The sequence below is a fragment of the Rhinatrema bivittatum genome, chromosome 9, assembly GCF_901001135.1.
Source record: "Rhinatrema bivittatum chromosome 9, aRhiBiv1.1, whole genome shotgun sequence".
NCBI lineage: Eukaryota > Metazoa > Chordata > Amphibia > Gymnophiona > Rhinatrematidae > Rhinatrema > Rhinatrema bivittatum.
The window spans coordinates 119,685,499-119,704,149 of record NC_042623.1 but is presented as its reverse complement, the minus strand read 5'-3'; the positions used below and the strand labels follow the sequence as shown (position 1 = coordinate 119,704,149).

The 18,651-nt window shown below is 39.6% G+C and overlaps 1 protein-coding gene across 7 annotated transcripts in view; it reads right to left on the bottom strand.

Moving 5' to 3' along the window:
* USP15 (ubiquitin specific peptidase 15) overlaps nucleotides 1-18,651 on the bottom strand; it is a 401,393-nt gene that overhangs the window by 267,546 nt on the left and 115,196 nt on the right. The window contains exon 1 of one of the 7 annotated variants that reach the window (XM_029615763.1): nucleotides 2,298-2,381. The exons of the other annotated variants lie outside the window; for them this stretch is intronic. The gene's annotated coding sequence lies outside the window, so the exon portion shown is untranslated. Of the gene's footprint in view, nucleotides 1-2,297; nucleotides 2,382-18,651 lie in introns of those variants that run through there. 7 annotated transcript variants of the gene reach the window in all.

The window sequence follows — 18,651 nt, the reverse complement described above, 5'->3', positions numbered from 1 at the left end:
TAACAAAAAAGCTCGTAAATCCTTAAATAAATAAAAATTATTTGGGAAATTTAGAAAACGATTTCTCTTAAGTATCACATCAGAACCTTACATAGGGGCCTACTTTTCTTACTTGGCACGGGCTTAATTCCTGCTCTCTCCGGCCCTATTGGCAGCACATTTACTTAGGCTCCCGCATTCCACAGCACTGCACTTCTTTTTTTGTGCAGGACCAAAAAGCCTACAGAGAAGTGCTTCTGGTGAACAGGGCCTGCTTCAAATACTGAATTGGCAGCACCAAGCAGCAGGCCACCTTGGCTGCCTGCAGGAAAGGGAAGATGGATTTTAAATGACATAACAGCAGCACTGGTAGATGAGCACTGTCACTGGCGAGGGGCAGGGCTTGAAATGCTGCAGGTGCTTGGCTCACAATGGCTTCCAGCAATTGCTAGAGACCTTCAAAAACTGAAGTTTTGGAGTTGTTCTTTAATCATCCTAAAATTATGGTGAAAATCAGTTTAAAAAGATTGTCACTTTTGGAAAAATCCAGGAATTTATGGGTGAAAATAAGTTTAAACTAAAAACAAAGGACCCTAAATACACTGGTAAACAAAGTTTTTGTTTCCTTCAGGCTTTTTGGTGTTCCAAATAGATTTTTTGATGCTGATCGCAGATATTACTTCAAAATTTGTACATCACGTAAGGTTTTTGATAAATGGCCAATTTTGTGTTATAATAATTGTGAAATTTTAAAACAATCTCACGTACATATATTTTCTTGCTGGACAGTAGTTTTTATGATTTTTAAAATTCATGTCGTATTTTTGACAGCCATAAGCAACGTAACATATAACAGACTAACTTTTTAAAAAATACACCAAGAAACTCTGCCTGATCACGCCAGAACTTGCTCGGGCAAGCCCAAGCTCGGCTGCAAGATTCCAACTTGTTTCCATGATGTCGCATAGGTGACGCCAAGATAAAAGAAGGTGTTTTCGTTGGCCCACAAATCCAAGCTGTGATGAAGGATAGTCACTTTGATGGTCTTCTGCAAGGTACAGAATGTGGTGCATGGACAGCCTTCAAGAATGTTGTTTGTAACTTAAGGCAGCAGACTATGTCGAACAGGTTGAAAAACTGCTTCAGGCATACAAATTGATGAAGTGCAACATGTCATTTAAGATACATTTTCTTCATTCCCACTTGGACTTCTTCCCAGACAACCTTGGCGCTGTGAGTTACGAACATGATGAAAGGTTTCATCAAGACATTGTCAAAATGGCGAAACGGTATCAAGGCAAGTGGAACCCCTCCATGCTGGGTGACTATTGTTGGACTCTCATCCGTGAAGCGTTGGACAGTGATTATAAACGAAAATCTGCAGCAAAACATTTTTAGTTTTGTTTTCTGGTGCCAACATTGCCATTATAGCTTATGCTGCTACAGACACATAACAATGCTTAATGTAGATCACGCTTTTCTGGCAAACGGTACGTGATACAGACATAATAAATGCATAATTTGTCTTCAGCTTGTTAAAATCTATTTGTTTCACTGAAGGTTGTGCAGAAAACAAAACGTTCCCAGAAATTTGTTTACCAGTGTTGTTAATAAAGAAATCTGTTTTCATAAACCCCTTCTCCAGGGGCAAATATAAAAGGATACCACAAACAGAATTTGGAATCATTAAGTCACCTAAGGTCAAAACTCCTTTATCAAACAATTTCTTAAAGCATGGGTATAAAATTGCAGGTAGAAAAGAAGGGGTCCCCAAAATTGGCAGTAAGGGAGAAACACTGACTGATACCGCTATACACTCCCTCAAAAACGTCTAAGCCACCTGAACAGAAGCAGCCAAAACATGAGGGGCAAGATCACAGGATAGCTAAGCCTTATTTGCATACAACACATACTTTAAATCAAACACTATTTGCTGCTCAAGCTCTAGATCCACAAAATGCCACATATTCCTCAACCTATTGGTCAAGGGTTCCATCAAGACAACCATGTTATAAACATTAAAACTGGGAAAGTTCAATCCACCATCCAGGAAGCATTACTGCTACTTAATCTAGGCTTCTTTCCATGCCAATTAAAATGGGAACCCAATCTGTTAAGAACCAAAATATCTATAGATCAGAGTAATGTAGAAGGCATAAGAAGAACATAAAACAATTTAGGAAATAATCCTGCCACAGATAAATGAAGGCAAAATGAACCAGCCATTTGACCAAACATTTTCAAAATTCTGGGAACATTAACTGCACACAAGCAAGAAAGATCCTGGAGCAGCCACAAACCCAAATATTTACACTTACCTTCTGTCCACTTAAGCGGAAAAGAACTCCAAATAGAAGTTAGGCCTCCAGTCATTTGCAGCCCTTCCAACTTCTCCAGATTCAATTTGAGATCAGATAAACTACCATAAACCTGCAATATTTCATGGGCAACTGCTAAGCATTGCTTGGTTTCAGACAAAAGAAGTAAAATATCATCAGCAAACAGCAATAGTTTGACAAACATATCCTGGATGGGAATACCCAATATTTTTGGCTCCATTTCTAAAGCTTGCACTAGGGGCTCTAAAGACAAGATAAAAAGAAGATGTGACAAAGGATGCTCTTGCCTAGTCCCTCTTTGTAGAGAAAAAAAAACCTTAACGCATTCATTAAAATGTGCTGCTGAGTTAGAATAAAAGATATGCAAATACTCCAAAATCTCACTAAGAAAGTTCATTCTCTGCAAGATACAAAAGAGAAAGGACCAAGAGATCCTATCAAGGCCTTCTCAGCAACTAACCCAACTATCAAGAAATCCCTAACCCCAACCTCTCACACAAACTCCCAAAGCAGCTAAAACTTTCCAATCATTAATGCTGGAAAGCTGCCCCATCACAAATCCATCTTAAGAATTAGACACTAACATAGGTTTCAATCTGATGGCTATTATTTTGGCATTTATTTTGACATTTTGGTTTAAAAGAGAAATGAGCCTATAGGAAGCTATGTATATAAATCATGCCCTTGGCTTGGCTATAAAAGTAATAACCTCTTCTTGCATTGTTCTGGGCAACAACCTTTGATTCACTATGGCCAGATATAAATTACACAAAGACTAATCAATGGAGAAGATAACCTTTTGTAAAAATCAGAATTCAGCCCATCTGGGCCTGGAGACCTTAAGGAAGGAAGAAAGTGCATCACATGTACCACCTCTTTTGTGAAGCCAGGGGCATTCAGCTGTGTGTGTGTGTATGAGAGAGAGAATGAATGGGTGCCTGCCAGGGGATCTGTCTGTATGTGTGAGAGAACGAATGGGTGCCTGGCCTGAGGGGGTGTATATGTATAATGAATGGGAGTCTGCCTGGGGATCTCGGTGTAGGTGTAAGAATGAATGGCAGCCTGCCTAGAGATCTGTGCGTGTGAGAATGAATGGGAGTCTGCCTGAGGGGTGTGGCTGTGAAGGAGCCAGTGTGAGTAGGAGCGTGTGAGTAAGTCAGGGAGCCAATGAGGGTGACTGCATGTGGAAGGGTAAGAGAAAGCATGTGTATGTTTGTGTGGATGAGAGAAAGAGCACGTGTATGCAACAATCCCCCTTCCTCTCTGACTGCTAATCAATGACAATCTCAGGGCTTCTGGAAATCAAAAGTTCCTAAGTATGGAAAGTAGGGAATTTTTTTTAAGTCACTACTAGTTTTAATTATTGGTTATTGTGTGTGTATGCGTGTGCACATGTGTGTGCGCGCAAAGAAAGTCTAAAAAGTCAGCCACAAGTTTTTAAGCTTAAGTGACCACTGCTATTATATAGTATCGATGATGTGATGTGCCTGTTGCTTCATACATCCTGCCCTGGGTATTTTGTGGGTGTTAGTAAAAAAAAACAAAAAAACCCTCATATAAAAATGTTCCAATCTGATGTTATTCTATTTGTGAATTGTATTGAATTACAGTTTCTATTGGCATGACTGCTGCTTTGGTCCTCTCACTATGGGGTATTCTTGCCACTGTAATGCCCCACTCACAGAGTTCTAAGGGGGAACTCCCCCCTCCCAGGCTACAATAAGCACCAGTAATGTAGCTCTGTTTAAAAAAAAAAAAGTTTACCCACTTCTGCTGTATGGTGAATCAAATTGTTTTCGGAACATTCTGGTATATTACATGCAAACACCCATCACACACGGCTATAGCATTATCAGTATAATCATGTACCGGGCCCCCCCCACCTTTTGTTTTTTTTTGGCAATTAAAAATTCACTCTTCTAAATAACTTGTCAAGAATTCAAGCAATTTACATTCTTCCAAGTGATTTATCTAGGGTATAGATCAAAACAAATACCACCAACTGTCAATAGATCTCCTAGGGCAGTTTGGATCAGTTTTCCCCCAATTTTATCCTCAAAATGCCAACAATGCATGGGAAACAGGAGTTGTAATCACATCTTCCTGAGATATTTGAGAAAGATAAGTAGCTGGCATCTGGGCCCTTGGAGGCTGTTGTGATTCCAGACATTGATGAAAGGCTAAAGTGCCTTCTCTATGGGAATGCTATGGAAGATTTACAGCGGCAAACATTCTCCCCACTCCTGATATTACCACTAATGGGGATAATGTCAATGCTTCTTCACCTTCGCCCAATGCCAGTATCAATAAAGCAGAATCCTTTACTTTCATCGGATAAGGGGAGATATATGATAGTGTCATCCTAGCCCTTTAATGGTGCTTGATGTCATGGGAGAAAAATGCTTATTTAATATTGATGCACCATTATAGGAACCGGTGCCCCTCCTAGGCCCTTCAATGCCAATGGGCTGAACTTATGTTTCCCAAAGAGCTTCTCCATGAGCTTCAGGTAAGAACAATGTCTCTTGGAGTCTTTTTTTTTTTTTTTCAAGTGGAACATTACGAGAAGCTGTGGTTGCCCCCCAGGTATAGCACACATCTATCATGGGGATCCATGATAAATATGATGCATCTGTGCCAAGGGCACTTGTTGAAACTGCTGGTCCTCCTCTCTTTTTAGACACTGGGTGAAAAATTAACACCTTGATTTTAACAAAAAAGAAAAAAAGAAAAGACAGATACCCCTTGATACACCAATACTGATGCACACGGTGGTCAACAGCAAATTTAAGAAAATATTAACACATTAAAAAAACCAACCCAGTGAGCTTAAGAGCAAGACAAGGCAAACCGAGAAATCCCATGATGAAAACATGTAAAATTTTGAAAAATTTCTCAGAGAAAATTATGCAACTATTTGGTTCTGCAGAAAAACTAGAACTGAGGTGGTATTGTAAAACATCATGTAAATGCTTGGTAGAGTATGCCAAAGCTTCTAGAAGCTTTGAAAAAATCTTCGCCAGCTGGGATTAGACATATGACATACCCTTCTTCTCCTCAGAAAAAGCTCTTTTACCATTTGTACCTGGCATCCAGAAATTAAAATTTGTTGATATATCAGCTTCTCATAAAGACTTTTTGCTTTGATATGGACACAGAAGTATCAGTTTGCTCATGGCTAGAAAAGTCAGGATCATGTGTTTAAAATATGGATGGTAGAGAAGGCAGGTCTGGATTTAAGATGCTTGAATAATTCTCTATTACCCAAATTACCCTCATCTCATTTCTTGCACAGCAGTTTTTTTTTTAATTTTTGTTTTGTTTTTTTTAAAGGTTGTTGCCGATTTCCAAAATTATGATAAGACAGACCAAAAAGTACATGCCTTCCAAGACAACAAAAAAACGAAACCAAATCCTATCTCTGATAATTAAACAAACAAAAAATAAGCAACATTTATTCTAATAAGACTCTAACCATAAGAATCCAAGATATTATAGTCATAAGCTGCAAAATAATACATGCCCAAAAGAAAAAATATAAATATTTATCAAACTATTTCAAATAATGAAGAGAAGAAAGACTCAGGAAAACTTCTGCATACTTTGCATACTCTTATGGTTGCTTATTTGCCATAAAAGTACTCAACTATTCCGAGTCAAAGAAAAAAACAGGCATGACTTCTTGATACACCACTTTGCAGGGTGCCTTAAAAAGAACTTACCTACCATCAATATCCAAAACATCCTCTCGAAAATCATGAAATCGCCACCACCTAACCTGCATCACTATAGCCAAATCTAGAAAATTGTTTATATTCTGACCTAAAAATTGCTTATTTTTAACAGAAAATAGTTTATCACTAACGGGGGGGAATTTTCAAATGTATGCTGGATAGCTGCAAAGTCCATTGGTACTTTTACCCATGGACTTTGCACCAGTTCTCCAAGAGAAAGTACATGCAAACATTCTAGTTGAGAATTGCCTAGCGAAATAGCATTCCTGGAGTCTGCGCCTGCTTTTTTTGTGGATTCTTGTTCACTTCAAAATATGTGCATTGTCGCATTTCCCTCCCCTCTGGGAACATCACCACTCAATGCATGTAAAAGTATGTGCATTGTGCAATACCCATACTTTTACCCATGGGGAAGGTAAGCAATTTTTAAACCGTCCTTTACCCATGTAAATGGCTCTTGAAAACTGCCTTCTAAATAAGCTTCTAACATACAAAACTTCAAAAATTCCTCAGACATAACACACAGATCAGAATCTTTTCATAGGTTATCTTTTTTCCAAAACTTCCACTTTCCACACATGAACTAAAATGAAAAGGCATTTACAATCAGAGGTAACATTTTTTGTATTCATTTTCTATACTACAATTAAACAACGCTGAAATAATTAAATTACTAAGGTATATGTAACATGCATATCCTCTGAACATCCATAAGATAATATCCCACAAAACAGAGACAAAACAAAGTGTCCCGATAATCATTTATTCACAACCTGTTTTACAACTTACAATTTTTTATTCATAGCGACCCAACCTTGTGCTATCAATTTACATACACTTTATTGATACGTTCTTAAAACACTAACTCCAACATTTAGGAATGTAATTCCCAATAACCTCATTCATACAAAACCTCATCCACACCTCATACATACATCACCCACCATATTACCATCTCCACATTTAAAACATATATTAAAAAATTCCTGATCTCAAAATGCCAAATATTGTATATCTCTTAAACATATATTTTATATCATTCAAACATATGTAACATTTCCTTTACTTTGCATATAATTTTGTTTCTTTTTTACACACGATTTTATCCTTAAACATAGGTAAATTTGTTTTCACTTTACATACGATCTTATTTCCTCCTTTCACTTTACATATGATCTTATTTCCTCCTTTCACTTTACATGCGATCTTATTTCCTCCAACGAGAGCCTCGTTTCGCCTTGTACCACAAGGCTTCTTCAGGGAGATTCAATAAACCAACCCTCTTTTTTCACAAATCACCCCCGTATTCTGTTCTTAATATCCTTAATTCTTAAACATGGTCCAGGTCACAAAATTCCACCTCTATTAGAAGCAAATTAAATCCATTTTAACCACTTTTATAATCATTTTATCATTCTCATAGGAGCCAACAATAACTCCTATACTTCTGACTATTTTACTGTATGTAATACTGTTGCAGTAACACAAAGTATTCCCATTCATTTTTCCCCATTCATTGTTTTACCAAACCTACATTTCTCTAAACTAAAGCATAAACACTATAACCTACATTTCTCTAAACTGAAGCATAGACATTAACACCGATTTAACATTACTAGTGACCCTGCAGCTAGCCCTATATCTGGAAACTACTTACTATTCAGACATTTGAGTCACAGGTATACCTTCCCTCACAGATATTGCACTGATCTTCTTCTCCTCAGCCTAAAACACAAATACTCTAAATAATTTTACAATTCACTATCAACCCTGCCATTTCCTTTACATGACAAAACACTACTTACTATTCAAATATCATGTCTCAGGGCTTTTCGGGATACCTCCCCTTGCTCATATCACCATAAATTGACTCTCTTCAATCTGCAACATAATCACTTGCTGTAATTTCCTAGTACTCTCAACCTCATGAACAAACATCTCAAATCAACAAAAACTACTTACTATTCGAACATCAAAATGCCTTCTTTAACAGTCTTTGCGCCAGCTCTCCTCTCTTTACAATTTTCACCCCGACATTTCTCCATACGCTGAGAGCATCCACAGCATTTGAACACATTAACAATCCTTCAACCACCGAGCCCTATTTAAATCCGCACTATCCAATGAGACACTTGGGCTGCCTCCATCACCCCACCTGGCAACCAGGTAGTTTACAAATTTTCAACCAACTTTATTAACACCTAGATGGTAACACTAAACATCATCACTTCATCCACAAAGTCCTATGTAAATCCTTTCTATCCAATAAAACACTTAAACTACCTCCCACGTCACCCTACCTGGCAACCATGTAGTATACAGATTTTCAACAAACTTTATGAAATCCCAGATGGTAGCATTAAACATATCACTTCACAGTGATCCATAAAAAAACTCCCATTCTAATTCTTCATTGAGCCCAAAGGGGACCAAAGTTCTCCAATTAAATATGTACCTTTGATCAATTTTCTTAAGTAACCTGGTTTCTGCCCCTTGTTGGTTAATTTTACATTGCTGTATAACAAAAAACTTTAAATGTTCGATTTTATGTTCCATTGCCTGCCAATGAGCTACTAGAGGTGCACCAACTTTGCCAGTTCAGGCGACTTTTGTGTTTAATAATATGTGTTTTAATGGTCCGCTTAGTATGCCCAATATAAACCAAATTGCATGGGCATATAATTGCATAGATTACTTTACTAGAATTGCACGTAAAATGTCCTTTGATAATATGTGGAAATTTCAAATGGGGAATGCAGAACGATTTATTGCTAAGAACATGTTTACAAACTGAGCATTCTCCACATTGTTTGGTAAAACAATGAATGGGAATACTTTGTGTTACTGCACCAGTATTACATACAGTAAAATATTCAGAAGTATAGGAGTTATTGTTGGCTTCTAGGAGAATGATAAAATGATTATAAAAGTGGTTACAAATGGATTTAATTTGCTTCTAATAGAGGTGGAATTTTGCGACCTGGACCATGTTTAAGAATTAAGGATATTAAGAACAGAATACGGGGGTGATTTGTGAAAAAAGAGGGTTGGTTTATTGAATCTCCCTGAAGAAGCCTTGTGGTACAAGGCGAAACGAGGCTCTCAGAGGAAATAAGATCGTATGTAAAGTGAAAGAAAATATACCAGCGTTTGAGGATAAAGGAGGAAATAATATTATATGTAAAGTGAAAGCAAATTTACCTATGTTTAAGGATAAAATCGTGTGTAAAAAAGAAACAAAATTATATGCAAAGTGAAGGAAATGTTACATATGTTTGAATGATATAAAATATATGTTATACAATATTTGGAATTTTGAGATCAGGAATTTTTTAATATATGTTTTAAACGTGGGGATGGTAATATGGTGGGTGATGTATGTATAAGGCGTGGATGAGGGTTTTGTATGAATGAGGTTATTGGGAATTACATTCCTAAATGTTGGAGTTAGTGTTTTAAGAACGTATCAATAAAGTGTATGTAAACTGATAGCACAAGGTTGGGTCGCTATGAATAAAAAATTGTAAGTTGTAAAACAGGTTGCGAATAAATGATTACCGGGACACTTTGTTCCTAATTGCCTGTTTTGTGGGATATTATCTTATTGAAATAATTAAATTGGCAGAACCAACATTTTTGGAAAGTTCATCATCCAGAATATTTAATTTTTGTCTACATCTTCCAGATTCTCAACTTTCCCTTTTAAATATATACTGCCCTTCACAAGAGAAGCTGATAATGCAACTGACCCCAACATCTTAGTTTCTAACCTTTCTGCTCCAGATTCAATCTTCTGTAAAGAATCTCCCTCCTTTTGAACTTTCTTGTAAAGCTTTTACATCCAATTGATTATCAAGAAGTTTTGCCTTAAGGGTATAATCAATACAAGCCATCATCTCCCATAGCATCATCAGAGAAGAGAACAAGTTCCCAGATGTTTAGATATGATCCTGGCGGCAAGGAAATTTCCTGCTTACTTACACTATCAAAGTTCAACAGTAACCAAGGAGGATCTTCAAGTGGTGAAACTATAGAGCAGTGGTCGGGAACCCATGGCTCGCGAGCCAGATATGGCTCTTTTGAGGGCTGCATCTGGCTCGCAGACAAGTGTCGCCACACTTCGCGGTTCCCCGCTGACCCAGCTGCTCCCCGGTCCTCCGCCGCCCGGGCTTAAAATGCTGTCAGCCCGGGCGGAACGCGGCGGGACAGCTGGAGTCAGCGGCACAGGCGTGCTCTCTTCTCCTCCTCCCCCCCCCCCCCCCGCGGCCCGGAAGAGGAAGTGGTGAGCATCGGGTGCCTGCGCGGAAGAAGAGACCACGCTAGTGTGGTCTCTTCTTCCCGCGCAGGCACCCGATGCTCTCCACTTCCTCTTCCGGGCCGCGGGGGGGGGGGGGGGGAGGAGGAGGAGGAGAGAGCACGCCGGCAGCGGCATGACTGGAGTCAGCCGGGTGCCAGCGCTGGAGTCATCGGGTGCCTGCGCGGGAGTCTTCCCGCGCAGGCACCCGATGCTCACCACTTCTTCTTCCGGGCCGCGGGAAGAAGAGAGCACGCCGGTGCTGAGCGGCACCAGCGTGCTCTCTTCTTCCCGCGGCCCGGAAGAGGAAGTGGTGAGCATCGGGTGCCTGCGCGAGAAGAAGAGGCCACGCTTGTGGGAAGAAGACTGCAGCGCGGCTCGGAGGAAAATGAAGAGTTTCAACCGCGGCCGATGGGACTCCGCCTCCGCGAGGGCTGAAAATGAAGGAGGTTAGTGTTGGGAGGAGGCTGCTGCTGCCGCGAGTTCCTGGGGTGGGGGTGGGGGAGAGAGAGAGTGAATGAGCGAGCAAGCGTGTGTGTTTGAGATCCTGTGTGTGTGAGTGAGATTGCATGTATGTGAATGATTGAGAGCCTGTACATGTGAAAGAGAGTATGTCTGTGATTGAGAGCCTGCCTGTGAGAGAGAGAGCATGAATGTAAGTTTACCATTGGGAACCTGTATGTGTAAGTTTGTGATTGAAAACCTGTTTGTGTGAAAGAGTATGTGTGTATGATTGAGATCCTTTGTGTGTGAGAGAAATCATGTGTATGTATGATTAAGAGCCTGTGTGTATAAGTAAGAGAGAGATCATGTGTGTCTGTGTCTGATTGACAGCTGGTTTAGGTGATGGAGCATGTGAGTATGTGATTGAGAGCCTGTGTTTAAATGAGAGAGAGAGACCATGTGTGTCTGTGTGTGATTGAGAGCTGATTTAGGTGAGGGAGCATGTGAGTATGTGATTGAGAGCCTGTGTGTAAATGAGAGAAAGAGAGGACATGTTTGTAAGCATGTGAATGAGAGTCTGTGTGTGAGAGAAAAAGACAGCATGTATTTATGTGATTGAAAGCCTGTGTGTGTGTGTAAGCGTGAAAAGATAGACAGCATGTGTGTAAATGTGTAATTAAGAGCCTATATAAGTGAGTGAGAAAAAACATGTGTATATGTGAGTACTGAGAGCATGTGTGTATAGGTGTGTCATTGAGAGCCAGTGTGAGAGAGAGCGCTGGTATGTGACTGAGAGAGGAGAAAGTTCCAAGCAAACCACCCCACCTCCTGCTAATTCAGAACAATCTCAGGACACCTGGATATCAAACGTTCCCAGGTATGCAGAGCAAATAAATTTTTGTATCCTTATTATTTTTCATTACTGGATCTTTGTGTCTGCTATTTTGAAATATTTTGTTGGTGTCTGGAAATGTTTTATATGAGTTTTAATTATTGGATATTCCTCTCATCAGCTGTTTCGAAATATGTTCTTTTTGTTAGTACAGTTTTACTGCTGATGATTTTATATTTCTTGATTTGTTTTATAAGGATGGGTGATGTTTCTTTTTTCCTTTGTTACACTGCATACAGAGACTCTGGCTTGTTGCAGTTTCCAATTCAGTTTTTTCTGCATGCTTCTTGTTATGCGTTTTGGTCTCTTTATTCTATGTTAGGTGAGGGACAGCACGTGATTCAGGTGAGGTTTTCTGCTGGCGTGTTGTTTCTGTGTAGGACTCTATAGCAGCCTGACTTGGTCCGTTTTCCTAATAGGAGATGTATTGGTGTCTTAAGGCCTGGTGTAATATTTTCAGAGACTTATTGTACATTAAAAGTGGGATCTTACATAAAATGCACACATTTACTTGTATTTAGTTTTAAACATATTGTATGGCTCTCATGGAATTACATTTTAAAATATGTGGCGTTTATGGCTCTCTCAGCCAAAAAGGTTCCTGACCCCTGCTATAGAGGTAACAATGGACAAAACTGTGTCAACAGCAGCCGAAGGGAGACATTTGCAACCTCTACATTCAGAGGGGCAACAGAGAATGATGCTTCACAATATCTAATATAATATATAAAGGATCTCATTTTGCAACAAAACAATTATGGATATTGACTAAAATTCAAATTAGATTAACATGGTGAATGACTGTCATATATAGGCACAGGGCTTGCACAAACAGTTTGTGTTTTAATCCCTTAAATGTGCACAAATGTATAATCATTGGTCAAAAGTTGCTTGACAACATACAGATAAGGACATTTTTTTTAGCATATTTCTTTTGCATATAAAAACTTAGTCTCACTGTCACTTAAGTACAAAATTAAATGTACAGCACAATGCTAATCTTAGATGCTCATTGTATTACATAAACACACAGCCAGAGCAGAATTACATGATTCAATTTTGAATAAGTATGTCAAACAATAAACACCACCTAGGGGCTTTAAAATTAAAAAGGAACTGTGGATATTCACTGAGAATACAGAATTCCTAAGTAAGGCCTGGATTTATCAAAATGCACTAAATATCTCATGCGATTGGAAAAGGGGTGTTTTTATGGTAATAAATACCTATGCAAAGCGCTACCTTAGTGCAAATTGCGATAACTTTTTCGCACTTTGCGATACGTGCCAAAATTGTTGTATTTCCTACATACAACCACTGGGGGGACCATGTTTAGTAGGTTTAAGCTGAGACAGAGAGAGAGAGAGAGAGAGAGAGAGAGAGAGAGAGAGAGAGAGAGACTAGTCATAATGCCCTCACGCTAGATAGGTATTTATATCTGTATGGGAGGCCCACCTAGTAACTCAGGGTGAGGTTTAGGTGTAGTCCATCAAGCTAGGTTGAGAGAACATTGCACAAATCTCATCTCTGGGTGAGTTTCCTCATGCCGAAGGTCATCAAATCTTCACAAGAGAGCACTGTTCTGTTTGTACGTCTCACTTTGAATGTCAAAGTGGCCCCTAATCCCTACACTAATACTTAAACCTCTCCTCGAGTTACTAGGTGGGCCTCTCATAGAGATATAAATACCTATCTAGCGTGAGGGAATTAAGGCTAGGCAGTGTCTCTCCCCCCCCCTCCCCCCAGGAGGGCCCTGATAGCTTGGCTGGTTCTCCAGGAGCATAAAACCACTCAAAACAGCATGTGCAAAACACATCGCAACTACAATAAAGCCCTTTCGTACGGCTTTACGCAAATGAAAAAGGTGTACTTAAAATTTGCGTTAAAGCCGTACGATACGGCTTCGCAAAACTGTGAGCCCATCCCACGTGGACAAAATTCCCGCCCCAATATCCTCCCCTTTTTCTCATTTGCATCACACCAAACGTTATGGTGCTTTTGCATGCGAAAATGCCTTAACGCATGCGAAAACACCATATAGCACTTTGATAAATGACCCCCTAAGTGGGCAGCAATCCTTAATAAATGCACTTTAGATCTAATGTTCTTTTATTATAGATTACACAAGTTTATGAGGAAATTAAAGCGGAGATTGAGGCTGTATAAGAAGATTACAAACAAAATATCATTAGAACTTTTTACATCATTAAAGGAATAACAACAAACTATAGACACATTCATATTGGAAATTAAGGAGGCAAAACTACCCAGTTTTATTGAGATCAACAGGATTACTCACTATCTAAATAATATCCATGGTTGAACTGTACATCACAATTGGAGTCCACACAAAGATCTAAAAAGTCACCTTTGCCTTATCTGATGATTCATGAAGTGACTCTGATGATAGCTCTAAATTGAGATGAACATAATTTATCAAATTCCAATTTTTTTAGGAAGAGTCTACAGTCAACCCAAGACAGGACGTCAGATAAAATTATTTTTCTCAAAGGTAAAAGAAGGTAAGACTGACTTTGGAATATGAGCAATGTGATTAAGACCTCCCCCGAAGAAGAAAGTTTCTTTCGAAACATTGTAGTGTCAGGTTGGACATTTGTTAAATCGCATTTGTACTCAAGGATTTCAACATCTCTGATATCCCGGAAGGAAAAGCAATACAATGAGCATCTAAGGTACAAGGTTAAATGTACAATATGATACTAAAGTAATGATGAAACTATAAAAGATTTTATATGTAAAAGAAAACCATACTAAAAAAAATGTCCTGATATGTTAACAAGCACCTTTTGACTGATGGTTATACCTTTGTGCACATTTAAGGCATTAAAACACAAGCTATTTGTAGTCTGTGCCTATATATGACAGTGATTCACTAAATTACTCTAATTTTAATTTTAGTCAGCATCCCTAATTGTTTTTTTTCAAAGTGAGATCTTTTATATATTGTATAAAAGCATATTCTTTCACCTTTTGTGTTCTTTGCATTGTTGCTTTAAAATATCCAATAGTTCCAATGCAGGAATCTCCCCTAAACCACAATTCATTCCTAGGGAAGCCCTCTATGCCTCCAGAGTGTTTGTCAGTGCCTGCTCATTCAGCGTCCTATTCACTGAAGATCTGCAAAGCTCTACAGCAGAATCAAAAGAAGAAAGGTCGCCAGATAGCCTCACAATCTTTGTCAAGTAGAAAAGTACAGGGCTGAGTGTCCAAACTACCTATGAGTAGAAATGTGCAGGAAGTTGTCTTCAGAAGTTCAGCAGACAACTCAGTAGAAGGGTCCTCAAAACAAATGTATCTATCAAACCAAGCGTGGATAGTTATTTGTTAGTTTCCCCTTTCTGATCCTGACTACAGGGTACTTAGAAAACACAAAAATAATCTGCGTTTCTACAAGCCAACTGCTATCTGGGATCACTGCCAATTGTTATATAGTTGTTTCATTTTTACTATAATATTGAGACTTTTGAGCTTTACAGTTTTGCAATATTTATGCGTTTATTACTGTGAATTTCACTGTATGCAGTCTATAAAACAGAACAAACGGGTTTGCTTACCTGTAAACAGGTTTCTCCATAAAGAGCAGGATGAATTAGCCAGGACACATGGGTGACATCATCCAATGGCACCAACATGGACCCATCTCTCAAAGCTCAGTAAATTTTACTAAGCATACATGGTTGTTCACATGCATATGCCTCGATCGAGAGCCCCTCGGTCTCTTACAGAACTAAAACTTTAGTAAGGTAGTCAAATCTCCAGAGTGGCAAATGGGTAATGAGCATGGCTAAGTCATCCTGCCATCTATGGAGAAGCCTATATATAGGTAAGCAAACCTACTTTTGACATTGACAAGCAGGGGTGAATTAACCATAACAAGTAGGGAGTCACAAGCTGAGGGATATACAGCAGAAACACTTAAAGACAATCCAGTCCCTCAAGTAGAGAGTGAACTACTGGGAGAACAGGATGTACAGAACTGTGTGCCCAAAGTTACTGCCCATCCAGGATATGTTGGTATGATGAATAGGAGACCAGAGACTGTTATTCTTTGAACAGAAATAAGTAAAAGGGACACTTCTTTCCAAGAAAAATAGTTTAAGCCTATTAACTCAAAAGGTTCTAAAAGAGGTTTCATAAGTTAAGCCAGTGCTATATTGATGTCCCAAGGCACTGGAGGGTTACTGACTCGAGACCTGGAATGCCACAATCCTTTCATGAATTTGAATACCAAAGTGTGAAGAGAGATTAGAGCATCTTCCATCTGTTGATGATATACTGCAACGGCACTGAGACAAACTTTCACCAAAAGTGCTAAGGCTGGAAGCCAAAAGTAAGAATAAATACAGAAGTAAAGACTTGGGCCATAGAAGAAGGGGTTTAGATAGCTGTCTTACACCAGTTGAGAACCTCTTCCACTTGAATTGGTAGGACCTCCTAGTGCAAGGCTTTCTGGCAGAAATCAGCATGGCCCTTCACTTCCTTCGGAAAGAGCAAAGAGGAGACTGGGCATTGAACATTCATGCCAGGGCTGTCAGATTGAGATAGCAAAGCCTACCTTTCTCCTGTATGATGAGGGTTAGAGATGTTGTAGGAATAAACTATAAGTTAAACTACTGTCCATACAGCATAATGGATTTTTACTTCACATTTTGGACCCTGGTCTGCATTTCAGAAATAGAGATGCTGAACTTCTGATAAAGCTGCTATACATGACTGACTTATCTCCTGTGCCAAAAGCACACTGTTTAAGCCTCTGTTAAAGAACAAAATCTTCTCTCAGCAATTAGAGAAGGGCCAACATAATTCTGGCCTGCTGTGGTATGTAAGAGACAGACAGACTTTAAGCTTCAGCAAGGCTCAGAAGTACCTGGCAACCCAGCTTCCAATCAAGAAAGGAGACATCATATCCAAACCAAATCACAGGTCAGCTGCCATGCAGCAGAAGGTTGGCCCTCCGGGAGGGAGGGGATGAAAGCTAAGATGTCGGGGGGGGGGGGGGGGGGGGTGAAGTGATGAAAGAAACAATCACAATGTGACACCTGTCTCTGTTTTCATATACATGAAGCTACTGAATATTCATATGCTATCTCCTAAAAGCAGCTAGGAAGAGGAGCTCATGGATTTGACTAAAAAGATTCCATTCATACCAGCAAGAAGCCATCTGAGTCATCACTCTTTGCCCACCCTTCAATTAAGCTGCTAGATGAAGTCCAGTGTCTTGGAGCATTGCTTGTGTGTCTCAAGCCCCGCTACTTTAGCCAGGGATAAGTGTGCCTGGTTCTTCTCAAGGAACTAGGGGAATTCTCTGCCCTTCATCCAGGTGCAAAAACTCACAGTCTGCTTCACATTGACAGAAACAGAGTTCAGGACCTTCAGCTTCTCTCACAATTCAGACAAGAAGAATCTTCAAAATGGTGAGACTGGGGTTTAGATCCTGATTCGTGTCTGGGGTCTAGTCAGTTAGAACTGTTTACACTGTATATTATAAGCAAGTTCTAGCTAGGAGGATGTATTATGCTGCTGCTAATTTGTTCTTACCTATTAAGCTATTCACCATAAGTGCATTATTTGTTAAGGATTGATTATAAGCTTCTAGGATTGCTAAATTGTTAGTGTTTGTTCTGGTAACCTAATGCCTTAGAATAAATCTCTATTCTGAAACAAGTGAACATGAGCTTCTAGCTTAAGATCGCATGTAAAAGGTAAGATACATTCTGTGTAGTGCTAGTTCTCTTATGGAGGGGGTAGGGCGCAGAGTCCAGACTGCAGCTTGTGTTTATAAATCTCTACGATACTCCCATGGGATTGGAGACTGAACTAATAGATGACATATGGAAACCAATTCTTGCTTTGGCTGCCCCCAAAGTTCTGGCGGTATCAAAAGCTTAATGGATGAAATGGTTAAGAAGATTTTTGCATTCTTCTGCGACTTCCGCTGCCGAACAAACATGTGCCTGCTCCAGGTCTGATGACTCTTAAGGGCTTCAACTTCTGCACACAATCATGTAGATATTACAGCTTTTAGAGCTGGTAAACCACAATCCGGGCATGCAACTCAGAACTCTGGAAGACACTCTTGCTGAATGTGTGCAATACCTTTGGATCTTTTCCTGGGAGTATGTTGGAATAGTCACAGATGTGTTTAACAAGCTTCAATGCTGATTCAACCATCACAGAGTGGTGAAGGACTTGGACTAATAATCCAAAACCCAGGATCAGTTTGCACTCTATAATTTATAATTTAAGCCCAGTTTCCAGGCAACCAGAAAGCACAATATGGGCCTTTGCCACATCCTTATCCAGAGGACCTGGAGAAGCTTATGAACTGGGAAAGCTGCAGAATCCACTGGAGGTTGCAAGAATTGAAGGAGCCCAAAGATGTCTGTTCTTGGTCCATTTCCTTTCTGACACTGAAGCCATGAATCTTCGCTAACTTATCCAAGAATTTGAAACACAGATCCTCTGTAGGAGAGGTGCTGTGGTAAGTCTGGCAGGGAGTCAGAAGGAATCCCCATAGAATCTTCCTTATTTCTTGACCACGAGGGAATGCCAAGAAATGACCCCGATGATAAAGAGGGCAACTGAGGCAGAGACCTCTGTTGACCTGGAGGGGAGATATCCAGAAGAACCTCAGACTGGATTTGAGCCTACTTCTTTACTCTCTGATCTGTGAAAGGATTCCCCCAAAGAAGAATCTAGTAATTCCTGGTGAGGTTTTATGTTCAAAGCTGGTAATTCTTGTGGCAAAATATGCACCAGCCTAGGACTTGGAGCTTCTCCATTATGCAGAAAAATGCTCTAACCCTGCTCTTCTGTCTTCAGGTAGCAAATAAATTCTTCACTAACCCCAATAACTGGGCTACCACCTGACTGGGGGAAGAATCACACTCCATTACACTTAAAGCACTGGTAATTCCTTCCATGCCATGACATCTACTGCTGGACTAA